The sequence below is a fragment of the Nymphalis io genome, chromosome 6 (genome assembly GCF_905147045.1).
Source record: "Nymphalis io chromosome 6, ilAglIoxx1.1, whole genome shotgun sequence".
NCBI lineage: Eukaryota > Metazoa > Arthropoda > Insecta > Lepidoptera > Nymphalidae > Nymphalis > Nymphalis io.
Window position 1 is genome coordinate 2,627,132 of NC_065893.1, and position 26,845 is coordinate 2,653,976.

A 26,845-nucleotide genomic window follows, 5' to 3' on the forward strand; every position below is an offset into this window, starting at 1 on the left:
GACATTTCACGTCAGCTTAATTATGGAGAAACAAAAGTATTTGATTAGATAAATCTGTTTCCTTTTATTAATAAAAAATGTACTTTAATTTGAAATCGGCTTACGAATCTTGTGTTAATTAAACATATAATTATCACCGTTTCTTAAGAAAGATTTTATGTAGAATTCCGTTATTATTATTTTTTAACACTCATTGATACAATGTTTGAAACATTATTATTAATTAAACTTTCCAATTAGCCTTTAATTAAATTTAATTTGCCAATCTTCTAGGGGCTATGAGGATGAAAATCCTGATATTTTGGGTTCGAAACCTGGGTCAAATTAATAAAAGGTTATTAGGCTCCGGAGTCCTGAAGTTGGCACTGACTTCCAAGCCTTTCCGGCTGGTAATAGTGCGTGCAGTGATAGTGCACAACAGGGCAAATTAAGTCTTTCAACGACGACGTACTAAGCACAGAACAGCCTAGCAGTATTGCAAGGTAATCTATGCTAATATCATAAAAGCGAAAGTAGCTACGTCTGTCTTTTACAGTTTGACGGCTCAAATACTAAACCGATTTTAATATAATATTTTAATTTTTCGAAGGATGCAATTTTTAACCTCAAAGACGAAGGTTGCGTTTTAATAAAATTAATACATAAAGCTTAAATATATTTTCGTTCGTGTTCATGTTTTCGAAGTTTTCCGATGCTGCATCTTAAAAATGATTACGAAAAGTATTTGCGTAACAATGAATCTTCTTAATGCACGATCACAAGAAATACGTGAACAGCGTGAAAATATGTTGATGTTTTTGTATTAATAAAAAACATTAATGAGTTTTATGTTTCGAATATTGTAATATTGTGAATAATTTTTTGGTTATAGATAAAATAACTAAATCTGATTGAATAAGTTATATTATATACTAGCGGCCCATCCCGACTTTATCGGGGATAAGCAATTATCGTATAGGTCTTTTATTGTTTTGAAAATAAAACCTGCATGTGTCTAATTTCACTAAAATTCTGCCTCATGTGTATTCCACCAACCCGCATTCGAGCAGTATGGTGGAATAAGCTCTAAACATTCTGCTCAAAAAATGAGAGGCGACCTTAGCCCAACTGTGGGACATTCACAGGCTGTTACGATATTTTCTTCTAAAACTTAAAATTTTTTTTACATAATAATCAGAATCGAAAAACGAAGATAAATTGTCATACTGAAGCGATTTGTATATCATCTATCCAGAAACAAAAAAACCTCATACAATAAATCTAATAAAAATTACAGCAATCTCTTGAAAGACTTTAATATGGATAGTCTCTCTGTACGCAGACAATTATTAGATCTCTCTTTCCTATTTAAGATAATTCGTAACGAGATCGACTGTACTTACTTACTTGAAAAGATATACTATCGTATTCCAAGGCGCAATGTTCGTAGTTTTCTGGGCACTTTTGATGTCAGAATATCAAAAACGAAATTAGGATGTAATGCACCAATGCCTAGATCATCACGGTTGTACAATGGTTTTTGTCAAGATCTAGATATTTTTAATGACTCTGCCATGATTTATCGTAAACGGGCGCTAGAATTGTTGAGAGATGCAAATAAAAAATAAATAATAAATAAATAATGTTATCTTAATTTTATTTTGTATTAATTAGTATATTTTTAGTAATTTTTTTGTAACGTAAACTTTGCATGAATTTAATGAATTATTTAATTTTAATTTGTACCTATATCAATTTCAAACTATTTGTGTTATTAATTTTAATTTTATTAAGTGCATGTTTATTTTTTTATGATCTTTAATTTGTACCAATTTGGACTTTTTTTTTTTAATCTTTCTACTCATGTTGCTATAATTATGTGTTAATGTATTTTTAAAACAAATATTGTAATTGTTGTGGCTACTTTAAAAAGCTTCACATGTTAGCTATTTTCACTAAATTGTTTTACATTTGTCATTAAAACATGTAGTAGCTACTAGTGGTCCTTAAAATAAATAAAATAAAAAAATAAAAAAATACTGTCCTTTCCAAGAAATAAGAGAAAATATTCCGATATCGGTAAATTCAAAGTTTGCTGACGTCACAGTCGTGGTTGTGAAAATTGAAAGGGCTGTTTTAGCTTTCGATTGAAGAATCGTAATAGCGCCACGCTTTAGTTACAATTTGTGAAAGGGCAAACAATGAATGAATTACTTTCACTTCAAACATTAACTCTGGATACATTTGACAGGATGAGAAATAGTTCTGTTTCAACCCTTTCTAGATTGGAGTCCTGTGGCTTTTCAATATTAATTGAATAAGTTTAAACAGTTATTTCTTAAATGAATTAGATATCATTACGTAGCTGTATTTAATTTTAACTTACTATTCCGTCGCTTAAAATTCGCATATACGATGTGAAAAAATGAATAAGTTATAAATGTTAATTAATTATTTTTTATAAATAAAAACGAAATAACTCAGTAGTTCGAATATGTCAGTGAATCTTAAGCACCAATCATAAATAGATTCAAACTAAGAGACTTAAGTTCCATAGTGGGTATTTACAGACTGTTATATTTACTTTACTTTAATTCCAAAGATTTATTGTGGATCCTTAAAATAATTATTTTCTAACCAAACCTTAATCAACTACTATGTGAAATGTCATAAATTTGTTTTATATTGCTACAATTTCCAAGTGAAAATATATCAACCGAAGTGAAATCTTCTCCTGAGGGCTGTAATACAGCCGGTACTCGTGGAGGCTTTATTGCACGCACTCGACAGCCTGTTTACCACTTGGTCACGTCTCGCAAATAAGGGTACGGCTGAGTTCCTATTGGAGACTATTTTAAGAAATCAATATACACCCGCTTTTTACTTACAGCGGTGGCTATTGATTTGTTTAAAAGTTTCTGCGTTGGGCACTGCTTGAATGTTATTTGATTCGGGTATTTTGAAAAATAAGATGATTTTGCTTTTTATTTTAATTTGTATTGTGACATATTCCAATCTGAATACTTCAGATCGCTTTGCGGTAGGTATCTATGGACTTCAAATGTCGTCAACCTGCGCATATTGGCCTTGAAGTTCTACCATATGTCTATCAGCCAGCTCTGAAGCACCTTGGTTGAATACATTCCAATTCTCCAATGAAGACAAGATTTTTGCTTATTGACTTTACGACTCTTAAATGAATGAATGAATAAATTTATTTACAAAGGCTTAATAAGGCTTCTAATTATATAGGTAAGTTGTTGTTGAGTTGTTTTTTTAATTAACAAGAATATATAAAAAAATATTATTTATTTGTAGTTGTATATATAAATAAAACGGACAGATTTCGAAATAATATTAATATGTATTAATCCACTTTTTAATATGTATTATTTCTTTTCTGGCAACCTAAATCATAATTTCGTGATCAGTACAAATATCAAATCCTATATTAAGAAATAGGATTTTATAAGGAAAAAAAAACTATTGCATAATCTAATTATGTACATACCAATAATTTAGACATGATAAGAATTGTAAAATATGTGAAGTCTTTAATTATAATATACATATATAAACACAAACGTTCATTAGAAATGGACAATGGTAATAGTTTGTGTATGGCATACATATTGATTGTTAATTAAGCAAAGCTAGTAATCAATATTGGAAGCATTAAACCATTTTTTTATGTGGTTACAAAGATTTTAATTTCATTTTTATCGCAAATACCACGAAGCAAAGCATTCAAGTCAGTGTAATATAAGAGCTTCAATAATAATACTTGAAATGAAAAGTGTGTTTAACAAGCCGGTTTGTTTCAACGATACTAATATTACTATTAAATTCTGCAGATATAAGAAATAATTAAAACAAGTTTGAATTAAATATTGTTTATAGCATTAAGAAGTTACGCTAAATTTAATAGATGAGCAGATTGCTTAAAAAGTTCCCTTATAGATATGGCATTTGGAAATTCACCTGGAAAAAAGGCAAATTACATGATGGCTTAAGGCAAATACCATCAGAGTGCAATAGGCAGAGAAAGAGTATCATTGGAATAATTATTCATTCAGGCATCGCAACGCAGGATGTAAAAAAGCTCGTTACCAATAATATGAATTTAAGTACTTTAAATTGTTATTGCATTAAATTCTTTTTTGGAGGCTGCTAAATTCCCAAACATTATTTTTATATAATATTATCTGCCAACACCTGCGAAAGATTTCAGACACCCTCGTCATACTAAATCAGACACAACAATTCACGGATATATATTTGAGACCTTTTGTCAATTTGAACGCGTACTGATATCATAAATGAGGTGCCTGATAGATCTTTGATCTTTTTTCCTCTGATTGATACCTCAGAGATTTTCGTAGTATTTGAATAATATTTATTGTAAAACCTTTATAATGGTATGTTAACAAGTTTCAGACGGTATTATCCATATTTTAATCCCCAGCTATGTAATAATATGTATATGTATCTTATTAAGAACAGATAAAAAAACCATTTTAAATCCGTTCTCAATCGCCAAGATATCAAACACAACAAAAATCGACATGACCAAAGATAGTTCAGGCGCAGGACCAACGGCATTTCGGAGAGACGGTAGTATAATCATTGCCAACTTCCGAGCTACTAATGAGAAATTATTGACAGAAAACCTGAAATTTGATTTAGTGTCCAGATCCAGGGTTTGAACCTCAGTATCTACTGCTAACCAAATGCAGTTGAATATAGGGATCTGTTAATTTACTGTTAATACAATTAGTCTATGTTTTTTCGATTTAAATGCAACTTATAATATAAAAGTACATAAGTTACTCGTTGGTCTAGTGGCTTGATGTAAGGCCGCAGACCCGGAGGTCCTGGGCTCAATTCCCAGGTCGGGCCAATAAAAAGTTATTGGGTTTTTTTGACAGAAAATTCTCAGTAGCAGCCCGCAGTCTGGAAGTTGGAAGTGTATTTATTCCTGTGCCTCGGAAAGCACGTAAAGCCGTGGGTCCTGCGCCTAAACTCTTTCCTGTCGTGTCGGATTGCCGTCCCATCGGATTATGAGAGTTGGGGAATAGAGTGCACATGTATTTGCACACACACTTGTACACTATAATATCTCTTGCGCAGTTGGCTAATCTCTCATGAGATCGGCCGCCGTGGCCGAAATCGGTCTGGAGGACATTACATAAGCTGCATCTTTTACTGCTAATATGAGGACTCTATTTTTTATATCTTAAAAAACGTATTTACTATCATATCACTTGTGGTAGAACTTTGTGCAAGCTTGTCTGGGTGGGTACCACCCACTCATCAGATCTTCTACCGCAAAACAGCAGTATGGTATTGTTGTGTTGCGGTTTGAAGGGTGAGTGAGCTAGTATAATTACAGGCACAAGGGACATAATATCTTAGTTCCCAAGGTTGGTGGTGCATTGGCGATGTAAGCGATGGTTAACATTTCTTACAATGCCAATATCTTGGGCGTTGGTGACCACTTACCATCGGGTGGCCCATTTGTCCGCCTTCCTATTTTATAATTTTTTTTTATATATATAATGCAAATTCAAATAAAATTAAATATAATTACTCTTCAATATAATTAATGGGAGGCACTTTCAATTATTTAATTTTATATGATCAGTGTGAACACTAATATTATGTACTAACAATGATTAAAGAATTCGAAATCCAATATAAGAGGATCTTATTATGAAAGCACTCACAGTCTTTGTGAGAGGTAAAATAACGATCACTCGGGTTGCCTTTGTAAGCTCTGAAGTTTTAACGCTAAGTTTAAAATGAAAGATGTTAAAAAGGAATCCTAATTAAGGCTTCTCCGTTTATATTCACATTAAGTCAAATATTTTTCCTCATCTAATGATACATGCCGAAAAGATTGCGTGTTCTATCTGAACTAGCACCTGAGTTTTTTTTTGTGTCTAATTTGTATTTATATTTCACCTTTAATTGGACTCAGTGAAGAAAAATTATTATAAGAAAGCTTGCAATCTGAAAGTCAACATAAAAAACACGTGAAAAAAAAACTTTAATCGGTCTAGCTCCTCATTGACCGACTAAATTCGAATCTAGATAATTAATTTTTAGTTTTTTGATAACATTACTATTATATGTTAAATTTTTAGATGCCAGTTGGTCAGTATATTTTATCTGTAAAAAACTTAATCAGTCACAATGATTTTTTCGTATCAGTTTTTAATTTTAATTCTGTGGAAGCCTATTTAAAATAAATATTGTGAACCGTCACGTTCATTAATAGAATTTAAAGAAAACATAAAATTAATGGATACAACTTCTATTTTTTTTGTAAACGTATTCCTGTAAAAAATATACCTGATTGAAAAAGAGAATTGATGTTTGCAGGAATTTGGACAAATCAAATTATGGAATTCCCTATATCATGACATTTGTCAAACTGCAATAAGACATTTTTTTAAACGTCGTTTATATTATTTCACATATCCTATACTTGTTATCATAATTAAGTGAATTGCAAGTGCACAGTATGCTCTATATTTTTGTCTGTCGTTAATCTTCGATAGAGGTAGCCTGGAAGAAATTACTGTAGGTGATAAGGCTTTGCAAGCTTTATAGCTTAGCTATTTTTAGCAGCGTTTTTGTTTGTGTTTTATATGCAGTAAAGAATACGTAAATAAATACATTTAGAGGATTGTAATAAAAATATACTCTAATAACAGATTTTGCACAATTTTAATTTCAGAGTTATCCTATATCTTCAAATTCTAATCGACCCTTTCAAACACTGAAAACATCAAGGCGAAAAAGGTCCGTATTTGTATACCATTTTGAGATTAGACAAAATATGTCACGCCAAAAACGCACCAAATTTTATAGCTTTCATCAAGATAAGCACACACGCTACAGGTAAAGTCGTAACAAAAAATAATTTGCTAAATTGTTCATTCATATCTCAAGTTTAAAAGTTTAAAAATTTAAAATTCGCTATTACCTTGGTTTTATACTTTTTTATAAAAGTATAAAACCGGGTGATCTAATGAAACATTTTTACGTTCGAGGGAAAACATTGTCAAATGACAACTCTTGAATGTTATCTCGAAGCGACCGCCTTTTTATATTCGTTCTAATATTTTTATTTAAACTAGTTGCGTTCTGCGGCTTGACTGGCGTAGACTTAAATTTGATTTGTTAGCAAAGTTTTCTAACGCACTTAACATTTAGTTTTATTTTGAGTGGCTAACTAGCAAATTGGTCACCGAATGGTAAGTAAGTAAAGTAACAGCCTGTAAATGTCCCACTGCTGGGTTAAGGCCTCCTCTCCCTTTTTGAGGAGAAGGTTTGGAGCTTATTCCAACACGCTGCTCCAATGCGGGTTGGTGGAAATGGTAAGTGTTCACCATCAATTGTAAGCACTGAATGTAAAATCCTTGATTACCCATGTGATCCTTTACGTCATCGTATAGTAAAAGTTGGGTTTAAAAATGCACTATAATTAACAAAGATTATTATTTATTGTTATATGTATAACTCGCACCGAACATTTAACGATGTTGCTATTATTTTCTTCATCATGTGTTCAAAGCGGACAACAAATTCCGTATGAAAAGTTACTCAACATGTTTTTTCATTTACATTTTATTTACACACAGTTGATTACGGCAATTCTGAATATATTTTTCGTCATCATAAATTTTATCTTCCTACACTGACAGAGTATATAAAAATTTTTCAGAAATTATCTTTTATTTTGTCTCAACGTATAGAACGTATAAATATAACTATATATAAATACAAAATTATATATATATATATATATATATGTCGGCGGCAGCGACGGCTGAGCGATAGAGCTGTCTTCTTCTAAATTTGGTGGTACGGGGTCCATCACGATATTGTATCAATAATAACTTAATGTAGGTATAACAAGGATTTATTGTTACAGATCACAATACACAAGTATAATTAGGTACTAAATAGGTAAACCGACAGTTTCGCCTTGGAGGTGTAGACTGGTCGGTTTCTCAAACGCAAGTCCCATTTCTCGGATGCAAGTGTTTTTATAAACAGTCACCCCACTCCCCAACACGACTCTGTCCACGTGACTTCAACAACGAAAGAAGTCACCGCGTTTACCCGTTACTACTATAGTCAATTCAGCTACTTTTAATTAAAAATATTGTTGTTTCACGACATATATATATATATATTATTTATTTATTTTTGTATATATAATTTTTTATTTATATATAGTTGTATAAATTGTTGTATAAATATATATACAAAAATACAATGTATCAATTATTTATATTGTTTTATTTTTAGAATTGAACTGCGCTACAATAGATTTTAAATGAGTGTCCTTAGTTAATCAGCTAATTGGTTTAAGTTAAGAAAAGAACAAATGACTGTCTTTTTCTTAATGAAATTTATATTATTAAAAATTTTTCTTAAAAAGATATTTTTATGTTTGAAGGTTCCTGGCCGCATAATATATATATTTTATTTCTATGTTTGTCATTCTATGTAAACATTCTATTTCGACCCTTATTCTGCCCTGGTAGCTGGTTATTGTCTGAAAAATAGAAGACAAGCCTACACACAAGAAAATGTTACAAGTTTTAGATCCTATTTAAAATTTCCTGCCTGGAAATAAAGGTACATAAAAAATAGAAAATAGAAAAGATACACTAAAAGCACGAACAACAATGACGATGGAGATTTTAGAAAAAAAAAGCATTAATATGATACCCCTAGTATTATAATATCATTTTGATGTTTGTAATACTATACAGACAGACTTTTATACTACAGTATTTTCTACAGTAATGTGATTTCAAATACGTTTTACAAACAAATATATTTACTGAAATCAAATACCCTTTGATGAATATTTTCCTAGATATTTCAAGTCAAGGCCCAAAGGCAAATGGACCAAGCAATCTCGTATCTATCTCATTGATGGATTTGCCTCGTCCTTTATGTATTTACGACCACTGGCGCCGGTTTCTTACATTGTACGCCGTTTTATTGTGTATTTGACATTATTACTATTTGTCACGGATATAGTTTAGAGATGACTGTCACTTTCCGCAATGTAACGTTTATTTATATTAAAGTAACATATAAAATTGTAATAATAAGACATAAAAAAATCACAATATTAATACTTGTGGAGATAATAACAACAACAACTTTATCTTGAGGAGAAAGTTTGTAATTTCCACTACCGATCCACCAATATGGGTACCAAGCCACTCGTAGATTTGGCAGAATAAGTCTCCTAAGCTATCTTTTTTATCCTAAGTAGTTTGATTTTGTTGATGTCGAGGATGGAGGAGCATTTAATGTGCATAGAGCATTTTTTTGTATAATACCTTTATTTATTTATTATAACTTATTTGTATATATATACAAATACTTCGCACTTTATTAATTCATACGTACATATTTTTTTTATTATGTGATAATTTTTAGGAAATTATGGTGGAGCTTTGGAGATATAAGAATGATTAGTATTTCTTACGGGCTAATGTATATGGGGGTAGTGATCGCTTAACATCAGGTAGTCCGTTTGTCCGTCCACCGATGGTACAAAGAAGGAAAACAGCATCATTAAGACAAGGTATTTTCTTCATTATTGGATTAACAGTTTGAAATAGTAACTATTAGCTGCACTGATGATGAATATGTTAAGTTTTTTTCGTTTCCTTAAGCTGTGTAGCGACAAGGTAATCCTTCTAAGAACATAACTATAATCACGTGAGCAAAGAATCAAGAACCTACTACTATATAATATACAACGAAAAATGGAACAGAAAAAAATAATGATAAGTTTACAATACGGGAAACAAAATACGATTTAATAATACGCCTTATCGTAGCTTAGAAAGCTGGCGTTGTAAAACCTCGAAATTAATATAAAAGCTTTGATTCTGCATCTGATTTTTGTTCAGCCGTGGTAACTTGGCCATCAAATTATAAGTTTATATGTATGTATGTGTGTATAAGTGTATATGTATATATATGTATGTAGGTTGGTATATTACATATTTATATTAAGCTCACTAAATTTTAAGTATAAGGTTTTCAATTGCCAATGTCTATAATGTTTATGGGCGGTGATCATCACTTACCTTCATTAGGCAGTCTGTTGACCTATTTTATATGTTTAAAAAAAGAGTCGATAATGATTTGCAATCTCAAATATGTTTATCATTTTTTTATTTAAAAATAGAGTCGACGATCATTCCTGAAAGAAAATTGGTTATTTTTTATTCCGAGCAACTTGGAGTCATTTGTTAGGGCTAAAGTTTTGTGATAATATTGTTGACGGAGTAAGCTTACTTTCATAAAATTTATAGTGGATATTTAATCAACACGACGTCGCGGACGGAGGCATTATTATTTTAAAACATTTTGGCTATTTTTTTTGTCACTTTAATTATTACAAATCATATCGTTTAGCTTAATTATTTTAAAATGTTATATATATATTGTGAAAGTTTGAAATAAATGCTTATTTATTTCACTTAAATCGCTTGTTAAGCAAGCAATTAAACACGACTAGCTTGGATAAAATGCAAATGTCGTAGGACTTTGCGGTATTGCTATTGTCTCGGGTCAAGGCTAGTTAACCTGTCCATTATTGTAGCATTACTAATGTTTTATCCATATAAATGTACCTTACAATTGCAGTCTTGTATTTATATACATATTTATAAGCACACCATAAGATATCAATATATAATACAATTAGGTGGGCTAGGTAGGCAGATATAAAAAAGTAGACAGTATCCTTTGGGGTTCACGCTTGATTCATAACAAATTTTATCAAAATCGGTTGAGTGGTTTAGCCTTGAAGGCGTAATAGACAGACAGACAAAGTTCCTTTCGGATTTATCGTATTAGTATAGATAAGAAAACTCAATAATGCACGAACGCAAGTCTTTGGAGAGAAACATAAATATATAATTAAAAAATATATATAATCTACGTTTCGCATAATACAACGCTTATTATAGTATCTCATAGTGTTAAAGTCATTTCTTTTAATTATTAACTTAATCATTACTATTAATTGTACGGTGTCTGTAAACTTGGGAAACTTATTATTCACAAAACAAAATCAATTGCTTCGAAATGAGTTAATTTAAAGTAAAGTACCCGCAGATATCCCGATGGTATTCTTTTTTACTTGTTTTTTTTTTATGTTATAAGTAAGCAAACTGCCAAATACACCTGATGTTTAGTGGTCACCACCGCCCATAGACAACGCATTGTAAGAAATATTAACCATTCCATACATCGCCAATGCGCCACCAACCTCAGGAACGAAGATATTATGTCCCTTATGTCTGTAGTTCCACTGGCTCACTCATCCTTTCAACCAGAACGCAACAATACTAAGTTTTTTAGGTTAGACTAAGGCCATCTCCCGTTTCGAGGTTTGGAGTTTTCCAACACGTTACTCCAATGCGGGTTGATGGACACGGCAGGATTTTTTCTATCGACATTTGCAAGATTTCTCAAAATGTTTTACGCCACCAACAATCACAAGAGGAATTAAAAACACCCGCCATCTCGTGAAAGTGAACACTACCTTACGATTACGTTTTGAATTGCTCGTGAGTGACAAATTATTTATTGTGCAACTTCAAAATGGACGGTGCTAATAAAAATACCCGCGTATTTAACTTTTTAAGCGAATTTCAACCCTTAAATTAAAAATCCTATACAATGAATCCATCACTGTCACCTGCACACTCACGAAACGACTGCTTTTAATAAAACGCTAAATCGGTTATTACGGGCCTACGCACGCTTTGGGCGCCATTAATTTGTTTCAATCAGGTGTTTTTGATAGAAGGTGGTAAAACTAACAATAAAGCTGTACAAATATCGACATTGTATATATTTTAGGTAACATATACTTTGCTTATACGTTTGTAACATGACTTCGCAGTCGCGAATACAATAATTTTATTTATCCGTAGACTATAGATAAATAAAACACAATAGTATGTACATCATCAAAACACAGGATATTGCCACTTTAATCTCTTCAAGACATGAGACAACCCTTGTAACAGAAATTTCACTCAGATTTATCCCATTTGTTTGGGGTTTGTGTGTTTTTCTCTTCCCTTCAACACGAGTCATATCCTTAGGTATGTATGCAATGTCCATATCGCATAAATATCACATTGTTGGGCAAAGACCTAATTTCTTTACGAATGACTCACAACTTGGCACATATGTACAAATTTCATGATTTCAACCCACACACATGCACGTTACACGGCGGTATTTTTACCACTTCTAAACACAAGCTCTTGAAAACTTCTAAAACAGAAAGTCACGACTTTCAGTCTTCATGTTTTAATCACTGGGCCAATCGACTAGTAATTGCAAAATATAATTAAACCCAATCAATTGTACGTCAATATCAGATATTCCTTTGTTAGTCAAGGTAATATAATCAAGATAATTTATCTCATGCATAGCTCTATCTAAGCTAGCACTCCATTACATGGGGTTCGCTATAAACATATATTTACATGTATATAGTATGTTTCGTAACAAACTTTAGAACCGAGATGGCCCAAAGCAAGCTAGACTGTATTTTCAATTGCATAGTATGTGCTTATAATCCATTATCGGCAATGAAGAAAAACATAATGAAGAAACCCGAATATGCCGACGGAAAATCTGCCAATACTTATTGTAGCAGCGTGGTGGATAGAGCTCCAAAACTTTTAATTGAGTTTAAGCATTAGAGGACAGCTGGTTTACTGGTTGTTACTTTTAACTTTTTTACCAACAATGCCAAGATATAGTATTCAGTGGACGCTCAGTAAATCGATATAGAGCCGTATATGCTCAATTTGGGTAATTGTTCCGCATTATCTGAGCAATCATTCCGGTAGACAGACGTCGACATTTCCCTAATACGTTCACGTAAGTGGTTACTTGTGTCGAATGCAGACATTATGGTCGGTTAATTCCTGTGATTATTTAGGCAATAACGATCCATTTCATATACAATTATCGTTCAACTATTATGTAAGTATTTTAATAAGTAAAAAACTACTATTAAGATACGATACGAGTCTGTTCCGATATCGTACGGGAAAACTTAGAATCGATATATTATTTAACCAATGAGATATAAACTTATTCGCCAATCGATCTATTCCCCCGTAACGAGCTAATGTGTTATAAAATGCGTGGTGTAAAATGCAAAAAAAAACGTTAACATTATTTTTATTTATTACGGTAATCCACCAATCGCTTCACCGTATTGGAGCAGTTTAGCCTGTGGTCTCCTATAAACGACATCGACCCTTTACAGCGTCACGCCGTACACCAAGTCACAATTTTATCATAGAACTGTAATGATGTGGTCTTTTACAAACGTTCAAACGCTTTGTCTCTAGTTATTTCGAATTACGATACCAGCGTAAACATCGCGCCTAGCGTCAATACCAAATATCAAAAAAGCACCAAACGCGAGCACTGAGCACTGTTTATCGACTATTGTTGTGATCGAGACGTCGTTCGCTGTAGAGATATATATTGACCGGTGACGCTGTGTCTGGCGTTGAAACGACGATCGACAGTTTACATTGGGGTACGATAAATATAGTATTTAATGGGAGAGCGTAGTCTTACCATAAGGTGAAATATTGGTTATAACCTTACCGTTTTCATATCAGAAATAAACAGCATTTCAGTATCGCTGTTGATCTGAGTAGTTAATTTATAAATTATTTATATATTATTATATTTATATATATAAATATATATATATTAATAAGTTATGATTTTTTAAGTTTCTAATAGTTAAAATGTTGACGTCATCCTGACCAAATTTTACTCCGGTCAACTACACTCTCTTTATTGTCTAACTCACAGTCCGATGGAACGGCAATTCAATTCGACCTGAGATAGGTCAGGTGTCAGGCTATACGTAATTAAATCCCGGTGAGTACTGAGAATTTCTTGACAGTTAAAACCCAGTAACTGTAACAGTTTCCCGGAATTCGAATCCAGGATGACACAAAAAGAGCTGTCCGATCTATTTATAATGTTGGAGATCGGTACACGCTTCGGGATGTTTTTAGTAATGTGGGTACACTAACAGTGACGTCAAAATATGTTTACAACAATATTATGTATATTAACAATATTATATATCATTTGGTGACAGTGGGACATTATCAGCCTGTTAATGTCCCACTGCTGGGCTAAGGCCTCCTCTCCCTTTTGAGGAGAAGGTTTGGAGCTTATTCCACCACGCTGCTCCAATGCGGGTTGGTAGAATACACATGTGGCAGGATTTCAATGAAATTAGACACATGCAGGTTTCCTCACGATGTTTTACTTCACCGTCAAGCACGAGATGAATTGATTTTTTAAACCTTACTTAATTTGTTTTGTATACCACGTCTGGTGTTGGGTCTTTTTAAAAAATAAATAAGCTTACCTACTATAAGTACTAATTTTCGCCCACAGCTTCACCTGCATATTGGAGCCTATGTCTTTCCTTAGGGTTCAAGATTGCTTCATAATAAATTCCATTAAAATGGATTCCATGGTTTAGTTTGAAAGCGTAACAAACAGACAGACAGAGAGGGTTACTGTAGCCTTTATAACATTAGTATAGATTACTATTATTCATATGTACACACTATTTTCCATATTTTTAGACGGGCTTATTGGTGCGTGTAAGAACGTGCTTGAGTGTGTTTGCGTGTTTGCGTGTGAGGGCGAGCGGGCGCGCGCGTTTGTGTATGCGTGAGTATATTATACAGTTATTGTAGGTTCAAACCAAGGCAGAACCACCGAATTTAAATGTGCAAATGCAATCTATAAATGACAGCCTTTAAATTTCCTACTTCTAGGCTAAGGCCTCCTCTCCTTTTTGAGGAAAGGGTTTGGAGCTTACTCCGCCACGCTCCTCCGATGAGTGGATAAATGTGGCAGTTTTTGTCCGTCACATGCAGGTTTTCTTACGATATTTTCCCCATCCACGAACAGGATCGGTTCGTATAAATTGTATAAAATAAATCTAATTCGAATCATTGGTTCAATAAATTTCAATTTTATGTCGTAGACTTAATCCATCCGAGAATCCGAGGAGTTGTTTTCAAACAAAACGAAGAATGACAAAGTTTCCTTTAAACTTTTAGTTTCTAGAACAGTCTGCTCGTTAGAAATAGTCTTTAATATAGATACTGTTGAAGATTCTTAAGCTGAAAATAATAAAGGTCAGATTTTATTCTATTATTTTTAGTGGGTATAATAAGATTATATTGAGATATTTTAATATTATGGTAATTATAAAGTTTATAATTATATTTTACTTCGATTCTATGTATGTTAACATTTTAGTTTATTTGATATACGTATGCCTGTATATACTTGGTGATAGGGTTTTGTGCAAGCCCATTTGTGAAGGTACTACCCAATCATCAAATATTCAACCGTCAAACAGCAATGGTTAGTATTGTTTTGTTTCGGTTTAAAGTGAGGCAGTGTAATTACAGACACAAAAGACAAACCTACCATTTAATGTTTCTAATTTATCTACTGTGCTATTTAGTAAGAACTCATCAGCATCTCAATGTACTATACGTATAGAGTCTATTTTATGTCATTGGCACGTATCATATTTTGACATTTCAATATAGTGTCCTGTGGTGAGTTTTGAGTTTGCACAGAACTGCTGAACTTTAATCTCTTGATATGAAACATGAGCAAACCATACCAAAACTCTCACGAGCCCGTTATCCTCATGCTTCGGGTGCGGATCGCACTAATCTTCTAACAATATTAATTCATTTCGCTATAAGTAAATTCTAAGTAGACGGTTAAATAAGATTAAATACTTTGAAACAGTCGACTTAGCTGTTTTATTTTCATTCAAATGACGGAACTGAAACAATAGTGGACTTAAATAAAACCTCGGAGACATTTTAACTTAGGTATCACAATTGAAAACCGTTAATTTAAGCTCGGTAAGGAAGTATTAAGCTGATCGAATTTACACTTTTTCACCTCGTGGTCAACATTTAAAATTAATATCATGAGGACGCATGTGGAAGACGTTATATAGATGCTTGTGAATCTGCAATCGAATTGTGGGAGTCGTTTTCCCATTGGACATATTCACGGCATGATACTTATGTTAACTTTTATTAGTGTTATACATAAGCAACTACAGCGAAGGATTTTAATATCAAAATGAAAGAAAATGTTGACATATTATTAAAAAAATAAATTTATATACAATACCTTGAATGCCTTAACTTAATATATTTATATATAAGTATTCCCAGCAGTGGGACATTCACAGGCTGTTACTTACTAAGTGTCCTTATCTCATTTAAAAATATAAATGAAGTAAATTTACCATCGCGATTTGGACCTCGTTATCATTTCGAATCTTTCAAAGGAATTCACCATTTAAGGTATAAACGAACAGTGTAGTGTTAAATTGTTTATAACTAGCGTATTTATAAGATTATAGTATATATAATAGCCACATTAGGAGATAATACAATGTTTTAGAAAAGGTTAAAGTGTTTAAAAATAGTCCGAGGTAAGGTAAAAAATGGCTCTTTACTATCAGCTCGAAAGTAGGACGGCGAAGAGGTGTCCCATTCATCTTGAACAATAAGAAAGCCAACAAAGGCAAAAACCTCACCACATGCCAAGTTCGACTTTTTATGGATACTTCTCAAAAACTTTCGATGGAATTAGTAAGCACTGTCACGTATTCGTCTACAATTTGCCATTCAATATTAATATTCCTTGAAATAATATTCTATATTGTTTTGTTTTGGTAAATGATAATAAAAATATTCTCAGCATAAATATTATATTAATTTAATTTACAAATTTATTTATGAAAAAAAAAATATCAGCACGTAATGTAATTTTTACCCCATACCAAATTAAAGTGTATAAGTTTGTTTGCGTAACTTGACAAATTAATCTCGTAGCAGGAAATTAAATGAATCAAGACCTACCAGCGAAATTGCCGGAAAACGCGCTTCTGAGGTGAAAATGGTCTGCATACTAAAGATACGGTTTATTTCAGTACGGCTTATAGCAATAAAGTATACGAATAAGAGTCTTTTTAAAAAAGATATTAACCGTCATATTAAGACAATTAGTGTTACATTACGTGAGTAATTAGATGATTGATGATGATTTACAGAAATTGTTTACGCTTACTTTTCAATACATATAATCTAATGTTACGTATTATGTTACGTTCTGAAATTGTGACTTAAAACATTAACAAGGAAAAATCACAGACTTAGTACTCGTTACATGATTTTATAGTCAGAAACTTTTTTGTAGCGCAATGTAGACGGTTTTACAATAGGATCCCAGAAAACGTGATATCGACCTCGGTTGCTAAATAAAAAAAATATAAAGGTTACGTTTGTCTGCAAAAGGTTATTATAGAATTATTAGATTCATAAACCCCGGGAATTAAATGATTGTCAACTGATTATTTCTTGCTAATATTGAAAATGGTAAACAATAAAATTTTAATATTAGATCGCGGTTTATTTTGCAAGGCTGTGGCTTTTGTGACTTTTTACTTTGCCTAGCAATGATTAAGTGTAATGTTTCTATATTAAATGTGAATAAAAAAATAGTCACACTAAGAGTAAATATAGAAACGAATTTATGTAAACAAAACAACAACAATGTATATAACATTAGCTGGTCACTGGGATTAACTGAGCGCTAATAGTTAATCCTGAGTAAGCGGTAGTTGCGCCCAAATTAATGGCATGTCACAAACAACCCAGTGCTACTCCGAAGAGGTTGAGGTTTGAATCGATAGCGATTTTGACAAATGCGACATTTGACAAAATTAAACGAACGAACTTCATCACCTGTCAAACAGACTCGGAAAATTAATACTCAGAAATCAAGTATTTTATAATTAATTGTATCGATCATTATAATAAATAATGTTTATGTTTCTACCATTATTGTGATTGAAAGTGGATTATATAGATTAGAATCTAGGTATGAATGAAAGAAAAGGAAATATATTACATACTCGTTAATTTATATACATAGCTTATGTACATAGCGTATGTGTGTAATTGCAATACGCTTATCGCTTACTGATTAATCCGCGGTCTATCCGTAGGGTGGCCAGTGAAATATTATTGGAATTCTTCTATCCCAGTTAATCCAGGCCTAGTTTGTCGCGATCGACTCGTCTAACATTTGTCGGACGAGCCGACCTTTGTCGTAGTCATTTATCGGAATAAATAATATAATTGTTGATCACGTACGTTATGTTATGATTTATTTAGCCCTTTGATCTAAAATTTGCTCATTTTGTTTACAAAACAAAATGGGATTCTGTTTTCATTATATTTGTATGCTGTAAGTACATATATAAACGATTTAGAAAATAAACATTTATAAATTATTTCTAACGTACTATTAAATATTTATTTTTTGCCAAACTAAAAATGTATGTATATAACTAAACGATCTTTATTTTTTATATACATATAAAAATTTTATATGTTGAGATAACCCAATTTTAAGCTAGTGGTAGAGCTTTGTGCAAGCTCGTCTGGGTAGGTACCACCCACTCATCAGATATTCTACCGCAAAACAGCAGTACTTGGTATTGTTGTGTTCCGGCTTGAAGCGTGAGTGAGCCAGTGTAATAACAGGCACAAGAGAAATAACATCTTAGTTCCCAAGATTGGTGGCGCATTGGTGATGTAAGCGATTGTTAACATTTCTTACAATGCCAATATCTAAGGGTGTATGGTGACCACTTACCATCAGGTGGCCCATATGCTAGTCCGCCTACATATTCTATAAAAAAAAATATATAAAAAAAAACATATATTTTAAAGTACAATCAGGTATTACAAAATGTAACACCGTTTCACGTATTAAAATCCTTTGTAAAGATTAAAAATAACTCAAAAACCTTTTAAAGGAAAATCATTCGAATACGGATCGAGCACTTTATTTAGTTAATCTACCCAATTTTCATGAAAAAGAATTACGTTAAATTTAAAGCGAATTTGTTCGAACAATTTATATTCAACACTTTTTTTTCATAATTGGTTTTAAGGTACATATTACTATTATTATCCGACCATGGTTAAGGATACCATCCGCCGATTATATGCTATGTGACGTCACATTGAATTAAATAATTATATTAATATATTATATATTTATTATTTACAGTAACAACCTGTTAATGTCCCACTGCTGGGCTAAGACCTCCTCTCCCTTTTTAAGGAGAAGGTTTAGAGCTTATTTCACCACGCCGCTCCAATGCGGGTTGGTAGAATACACAAGTGACATAATTTCAATGAAATTAGACACATGCAGGTTTCAGGATGCTTTCCTTCACCGTCAAGCACGAGATGAATTATAATCACAAATTAAGCACATGGAAATTCAGTGATGCTTGCCTGGGTTCGAACCCACGATCATCGGGTTAAGATTCACGCGTTCTACCACTATAGTAAAACGATTGTTTTTTTTTTTAAATATATAAGATAGCTCTCGACTGTTATCACACCTGATGGAAAGTGAAGATACAGTCTAAGATGGAGCGCACTTGCCTAGAAGATGCCTATTCACTCTAATTTTAATTGATTTCAGGTTAATGAAAATTATAAAATATTATTATGAACTCTGACAAAACACGATGAAGTTCTTTCGTCGATTCTTCTCTTCTCTAAGTGATTCTGGATTGACCTTTAGATTTTTTTATATTGACTAAATTAAGTGAGAAAGCAAGTAAAAGTAAGTAATGAAGAAAAGAAACTTCAATTTGAATTGAATTGATTCTTTTTAATGTAAATATATAAAATGTAATCCTTTTTAAACAAAAGGGTGCACCTGCCATTGTGTGAGCCGCTAAAACTTGTGTAGAGCTCCAAACATTAAAAAATGTAGCAGTTATAGACAGCGTTTATTTTTTTGTTTCCATCTGGGTCAAATTACAGGTGAAGCTACTAAATTGAAGTATGATCGTTATATTTCATATAAAAGCGTGGGATATATTTTTGCAGGGTTTTTTAATTTTGGTCACATATGTCGTAGAACCGAAAACTGGCTGGCTGAGCTTAGTGGCGTATCATTGGAGGCCTATGTCCAGCAGCGGACGAAAACGAAATGCTGATGATAATATTATAAATGCAAAAATAATTATGTTTGCTGTCTGATACGCTTTCACAGCCAAATCACTTTTATAATCGATTTTATGAAGCAAGCTTTAACCCCAAGGAAGTATATTACGCGGCTGAGGAGGATAAGGAAGGCTACTTTTCTTATAGCTACTTGTTTAGCTATTCCAAATTTTTAATAAAAATATTTTATTGCAATCCAAAACAAAACAGTTACAGTAAAAACCAAAATCTTATGTTACAATAGGCGGCTTTATCGCTAAAGAGCGATACCTTCCATTACATATAAGCAGTTCATTGAGGGCAGTAAGAGCCACCAAGCAATGTTTGAACAACAATTACGTTGGTAGTCTTGTTTGTGTCAACGCAGTCAACTATTTATTTATGACAATTGTATTAAACTTGTTTATATATCTAGCAATTTAACCGCAAACTTGGCAAAGCTTGGTTACACGCGAACGAATTTTAATCGTCATGTTCCATTTGAAAAACATTGCTGGTTTAGCAAATTGTCTGTAAACACTCCATATTATTAAAATGATGCTAATTATGTCGCTTCCAAATTTGACTAACAGATAGAACGAAACATAATGCTGTCTCTTTCTTATGTGCTGTGTAATAAGGAATAGAAAATATTTTAGATTGAACAACTGTTAACACAAACACGAGTTCACTCTTTATTCCTTCACACTTAGAATCAAATAGGATGGCAAATTCAACGGTGACTAATCCCAGGATCACAAGATCTGGGGACCAATTCTACTAATTTATAGCGGTTACGATACGTTCCCGATTCTATTCCACACAAAATCAAAAACCCTCGTGTCATGAGCTATGTAATTTTATATTATAAAATCCAATATGGTGGATCAGAAAATAGTCTTAGTCTTTTATTTAAAGATTCCAATGGTTACTTTAGGAGTGGGATGTAACGTACTAACGTATTACGTATGCATCAATCAATCAATCAATCAACAACCAATCGTAATCCACTGCTGGACGTAGGCCTCTCCTAAGGTGCGCCAAAGCTCCCGAACCTCCGCCTTCGGTTATAGGCAAACCCTCTTAACGTATGCATCGGTAAAAAGAAAATGAATAATGCGTGTGAAAAAAGAGGGAGAATTTTAAGAGATATGGTAAAGACAGGAAAAAGCGTGAGCGAGCTAAGAGTTTAATAAAAAAATAAATTGTAAGAGAGGAATCAATTGACTTAAAAAATAACTCATCCATTGTCACCCATCAACGCCCCATATACAAAAAAATCTTCCTACAAAATTTACCAAATTGGTATTACCAAGCTTTTTGCAAACTAAGGCATAACCAAGTGGTCTCTGAACTTACCGGATTGCTTACCTTAGAATAAACTACCTTAGTTCAAATCCATAATCCTGATTTAATTGAATATCTCGCATCAAAGACTTCGCCAACAAACCTATAATGAAAAAAAGCGATCCTATCTTACTGATTCAATTTCCAAGAGGAATCGTTGAAAATGGAAATTAATACAGTCCGGATATCATTGGAACTCTTGAGATATTTAACGGTCTGGTTATGACAGGAAAAGCACTGAATTGAATTATCAAGAACATATAGAATTGAGGGAGCTTTATGACGAATCAAAAAGCCTTAATGAAAGCCGTAAATCATCAAAGTTAACGCCTTTCGAAGATGTGTGAAAGCGTCGTTTTTGTCCCATAAAAGAGCGTAATCCTGTGTAATTGTTGGGTAATTATAGTGGTTAGAAGTATATTTTTGTTTTAAAATGTACGCCACAATTACCGGAAAATCTCTTTTTATGCTTTAACAAATACGTTATAAAATTTATAAAAAATATTTAATTTATTTTACTTTTTAACGAATCTCTAACAGCGGGCGAGCCGTATCTACGTTTGTGGAATACGAACAAATTTAATGCATTTTTTTGTCATGTCAAAGCTGTTGAATTGCTAGTTGATTTTGAAATGTCGTGTATGTGAAACAATTTTGGAGGGCACGCTAAAAAATCTCTAGTCTATTAAATAAAAAATTAAAATAATCGGCAAATATATACAATATTTAAAATATTAGATAGCGGTTTGAATTTCAGCTAAGCCGGTTATAACGAATAAAATTTTAGTTGCAGCAGTTAACCCACACATACCGTATTGTAGTGCTCTAAATATTAATATAAAATTTTGAATGATTTATAAATATATACGAAATAATAGATAGAATTCGCGCGTTAAATAACAATGTATCTTCAAGGGTCTTTGAAGTTTTTATGTAGATTTTAACGAGTTTGCCAAAGCAGGTGTAAAATCGAACGAAATGAATTCAGCTTACATTGTAGTGATTGATCAAACGGACCCGTTTCAATCTGTTTACGAACCGACTAAAAAAAGTACGAGGTTATATTGTGAAATTAAATATAATTTATTTAATGAACTATCAGTTATATAAAATGATAAAAATCTCTCTATAGGTAAGAACCTTAATGTTTGTACTAAACGACAAAGTACCAAATAACTAAGTATGACGATGTCGAAAATTAAAAAATACTAATATATCCAGTGTAAATCGAGATGTTATTGTATGCGCTTTACAAAACACTATCCAACAAAAGGTTATTTGGTTTTGACTAAGCAAATATCGCATACGCCTCTTCTCGCACTCACTCCCTGGTAAGTCCAATACCAAGGCCCCTCAGTGCCGATATAACACCTTTGTTAAATTGAAACAAACGGATGATATTTATTTATCACGGGGTTACATTCTGGACTGGATAGGTACCATACAGTTATAAAATATCCTATAACAGAAATATTTTTTATTTGAATGGTGTAATGTAACAAGCTTACACTGGTTATTACATATAAGTTCAAGGAACAACAGGAATTTATGACGTTATAGTGCAATCCCGTGTAAGGAACATCTATAGATGAAAGTGACATCTTATAATATTTGTCAGTTGCATTTCTAATATTTAAAAAAAAATCCAATTTAGTAGCTATAAAAAATTGCTATACATATTTATTATGGTATTTAAAAAGTGAAAATTATAATTGTGCTTTTTTAAAAGCCGTTCGAATAAGATCCATTGAAATGAAGTATACTCTCAACTCGATGATTCATCAAATAACAAAGTTATTGAATGCCACGTCTACGTCTGAAAAGGGATTTCGCCCTCTCCGAAAGTTCTCGTCGCCAAGTTACATATAAAATTGCTTTCAATTGAAAGAAAACTCTTGTGTTAAACCTAGCAAACTTTTCATCCACTTAAGATCTGTAATAGTAGGTTTGAATACGATACGGAACCGTTTTTATTGAGTTAATAAACTACAATTTCATCTTGTATTTCATTTTATAAGCGAAGACTTAGTATGGCAAATTTAAATATTTATTTAGATAAAACAATGTAAATATTTTTAAGGTGAATCAAAATTAGCTAGTGTATTTAGAATATTTATCTAAGCTGAAAATTAATATATATTTTTAATGCCTAACTGAAAAGATAAATACATAAAACTTATACCAGAAAATGCAAAGCGTTTCGGAGAAAGTATTTTATATCATTATATAAGTAGCAGACAATTTATTCTTTTTTATTATTTCTTATATTATCTTATTTCGTCATTATAATTTGTCCAGTGTTGAGAAAATCAAAATATAGGCATTATTTAAATATATACATATATTTGTGTATAATACCATAATCATTAATTATCGACGTCTTGAAAATACCACGTTCCTTTTTCTCGACAGCCGACTGACGAGACAACCAAATCTTTGACTTTTATATTATTCTTGTACATACATACAAAACAGATTACTTGGATTTTCTGAATGTTTGCTTGTTAACGTCAAAAATATTCCTGGCTGTGTTCTTACGTGTTCAAGCAACAACATTGTTACCCTGTCTTGTTTTAAATTGAATTACATCAGAATGTATGTGTTTTATGCTCACATAAATATTTAGATATTTCAGGTTGGGTTTCTGGATCCATCAATTTTAAAAGTACTATATACCATTTTTTTTGTACAAATACTGGTATAGAAAATATGACGAATAATCCGGTCCGAATATAGCTTGCCGATTTATAATTGAATTTTGTGACCAAATAAGTTTCAAGTTCACAGTTAATACGAATCCTAGTTTACTTTTAAGTCAATTTTTATGATGTTTCTTTGATAAATTTTGTTGTTTAGCCGTAATGTGCTAAGAAACAGACGGACAAAATTAATTTCATATTTATAAAAACTTACTTCCTGATCTAAGAAGGGATTCCTCGGTAAAAAGTCTCAATTTTAATACCAAATTACGTTCTAATCTATTCAGCCATTACGACGCGATGTGACTTACTTACAAATAACTGGGTGATAAATCCCTCCTATTTATATAAATGGATTCAATTTAAATTTTAATAAAATGAAATATAGCCTACTTGATATTGTTAATTAACTATGAAATACGCAAATAATTTTCAACTGACATTATTTTTAAAAAAGTGTAATTTTAATTAGGAGTTTTTTATTAGATTTATTGCTTAATATATATTTATAATTATAAAGGTATTCTAATAAATTTATTTTTTGATTAAAATAAAAAAGTAAAATAAATAAAAAATACATTAAATGCATACTTACAATAATTCGTATAATTTCACACACACGTGTATGGAACTTTTCGCGATCTCAAGTCGATTACAAGCTAAGGGTTGGAGACGTCCACCCTCCACGCTCACCCGAGAACGTCTGACGCATCCCCGGCAGGGGTGATTCTATAAGATCAGATTAACACATGAAAAGTGAAAACGTGCTAATAGTAGCTCGTTCAAATACACTTATGTATCCAATTTTATTAAGTGTTGCTATTGGTTAAATTATGTTAATACATAAAATAGCTTGTAACTGTCCCACTGCTGGGCTATGGTATCTTTTTTAGGAAAAGGTTTGGACCTCAGTCCATGACGCTACTCCAGGTTTGGTGAAATTATACAATATATCATTGGTGTATAAATAATGTATAATGTATAAAGCACCGTAAACGATTTATCTTTAGCCCATTTAGTAAAATAGACTTGCATATTTTTGTAATTTATAAGTTTTTTATTAAACGTTTACTAAGTGCTTTTAGGGTTGTGGGGGTTTGGGTGGGGGTGGAGGTTGAAAGGGCCAGTGTAGTTACAGGCACAAGGGACATAACATCTTTGTTTCCAAGGTTTCGAGGCGCATTGGCGATGTAAGGATTGGTTAATATGTTTTACATCGCCATTATCTATGGGCGGTGGTGACCCTACATATACTAAGTCTCAGTATTTTTTCAAACTTCAATTAATAGGAGACTAATCTTTTGTGTAGTATTTTATTTTAAGCGACTTATAATAATTGTCTGGTTCAAAATCCTTTTTATAAGCGCATGTAAATTCTTAATCTGGTTTAAACGCTCTTAAATATTTCAATATTATTTATTCACTACTCGAAATAAAAAATTATGTATATGTATTATTATTTAGCACCTCCATTTCGCACCAATTAGATAAGATAAAAAGAGAAGATTAAAAAGAGTTCCAAATACCGAAAACACTCCACTCCCGAACAATTTATTTAAATGTATATAAAATTTTAACTCCATAAAAAAGAATATAAAAAAGAAGTCGATATTTAATTATAAGCTTGAATAATACAACGAACTTTAGCTAAGAGATTAGGGGAACAGCTTGTAACATCTGCGTCTGAACCATTACTTCCCCTTCCTCTGGGTACAGGATGTACCTGTCAAAATTCAAGACCCTTCACTGATGAATTAATGGGCCATCTTTTACTCGGATTTCACTTTACTGACCTCAGATAAGTTATCTAGTTTTAATTATCCTGAGTTAATAAAAATATTTACTCTATATTTTGTAAAAAGTTAAATTTGAGTTTTCATGCAAGATCATAGCGTAAATTCCCTGCTTACTTTACGTCCCGTAAAACTTCATTTCTCTATTTTGACCACAGCATTCAGTCGATGGTGAAGATATTACATAGAACTAAAAAGCGATGCTTGAATATGCTCGCAACGATCATCAATCTGTAAGCTGGCTTAAAGCAACATACACACAAAGGGGTTCACAGAAAACCGACAATTGTTCACATAGTTTTCACAGCTCGTATTGGCTCGATGACTACGCAAATGCTCATTTTAACATACTTATCCCCTTTATATCATACGGTTAAAGACAAATAAACATTTTTGTCATTGAATTGACGAATCATTACGTCGGTAGACCTTAAATAATCTATCGTAATCATTATGGATTCGTGATAAGATGGCGATTTTAATTTAAACGAAGTTGTTGTCGGTACTTTGGAAGTAAAATTAAAATAGATAAACGTAGTTAAGTGACATAACGTTGTATTATAAACAAATATATACACTAGTACAGTAACAGCCTGTAAATGTTCTACTGCTGGGCTAAGGCCTCCTCTTCCTTTTTGAGGAGAAGGTTTAGAGCTTATTCCACCACGCTGCTCCAATCCAGGTTGGTAGAATACACATGTGACGTAATTTCAATGAAATTAGACACATGCAGGTTAACTAACGATGTTTTCCTTCACCGTCAAGCACGAGATGAATTATAATCACAAATTAAGCACATGAAAATGCATTGGTGCTTGCCCGGGTTTGAAACCACAATCAT

The 26,845-nt window shown here is 32.2% G+C and overlaps 1 protein-coding gene across 1 annotated transcript in view; it reads right to left on the bottom strand.

Moving 5' to 3' along the window:
• Positions 1 to 24,885, bottom strand: part of LOC126769108 (tolloid-like protein 1) — a 110,330-nt gene extending 85,445 nt beyond the window's left edge. The window contains exon 1 of the mRNA XM_050487655.1: positions 24,807 to 24,885. The gene's annotated coding sequence lies outside the window, so the exon portion shown is untranslated. The remainder of the gene's footprint in view (positions 1 to 24,806) is intronic.
• Between the last annotated feature and the right edge of the window lie 1,960 nt (positions 24,886 to 26,845).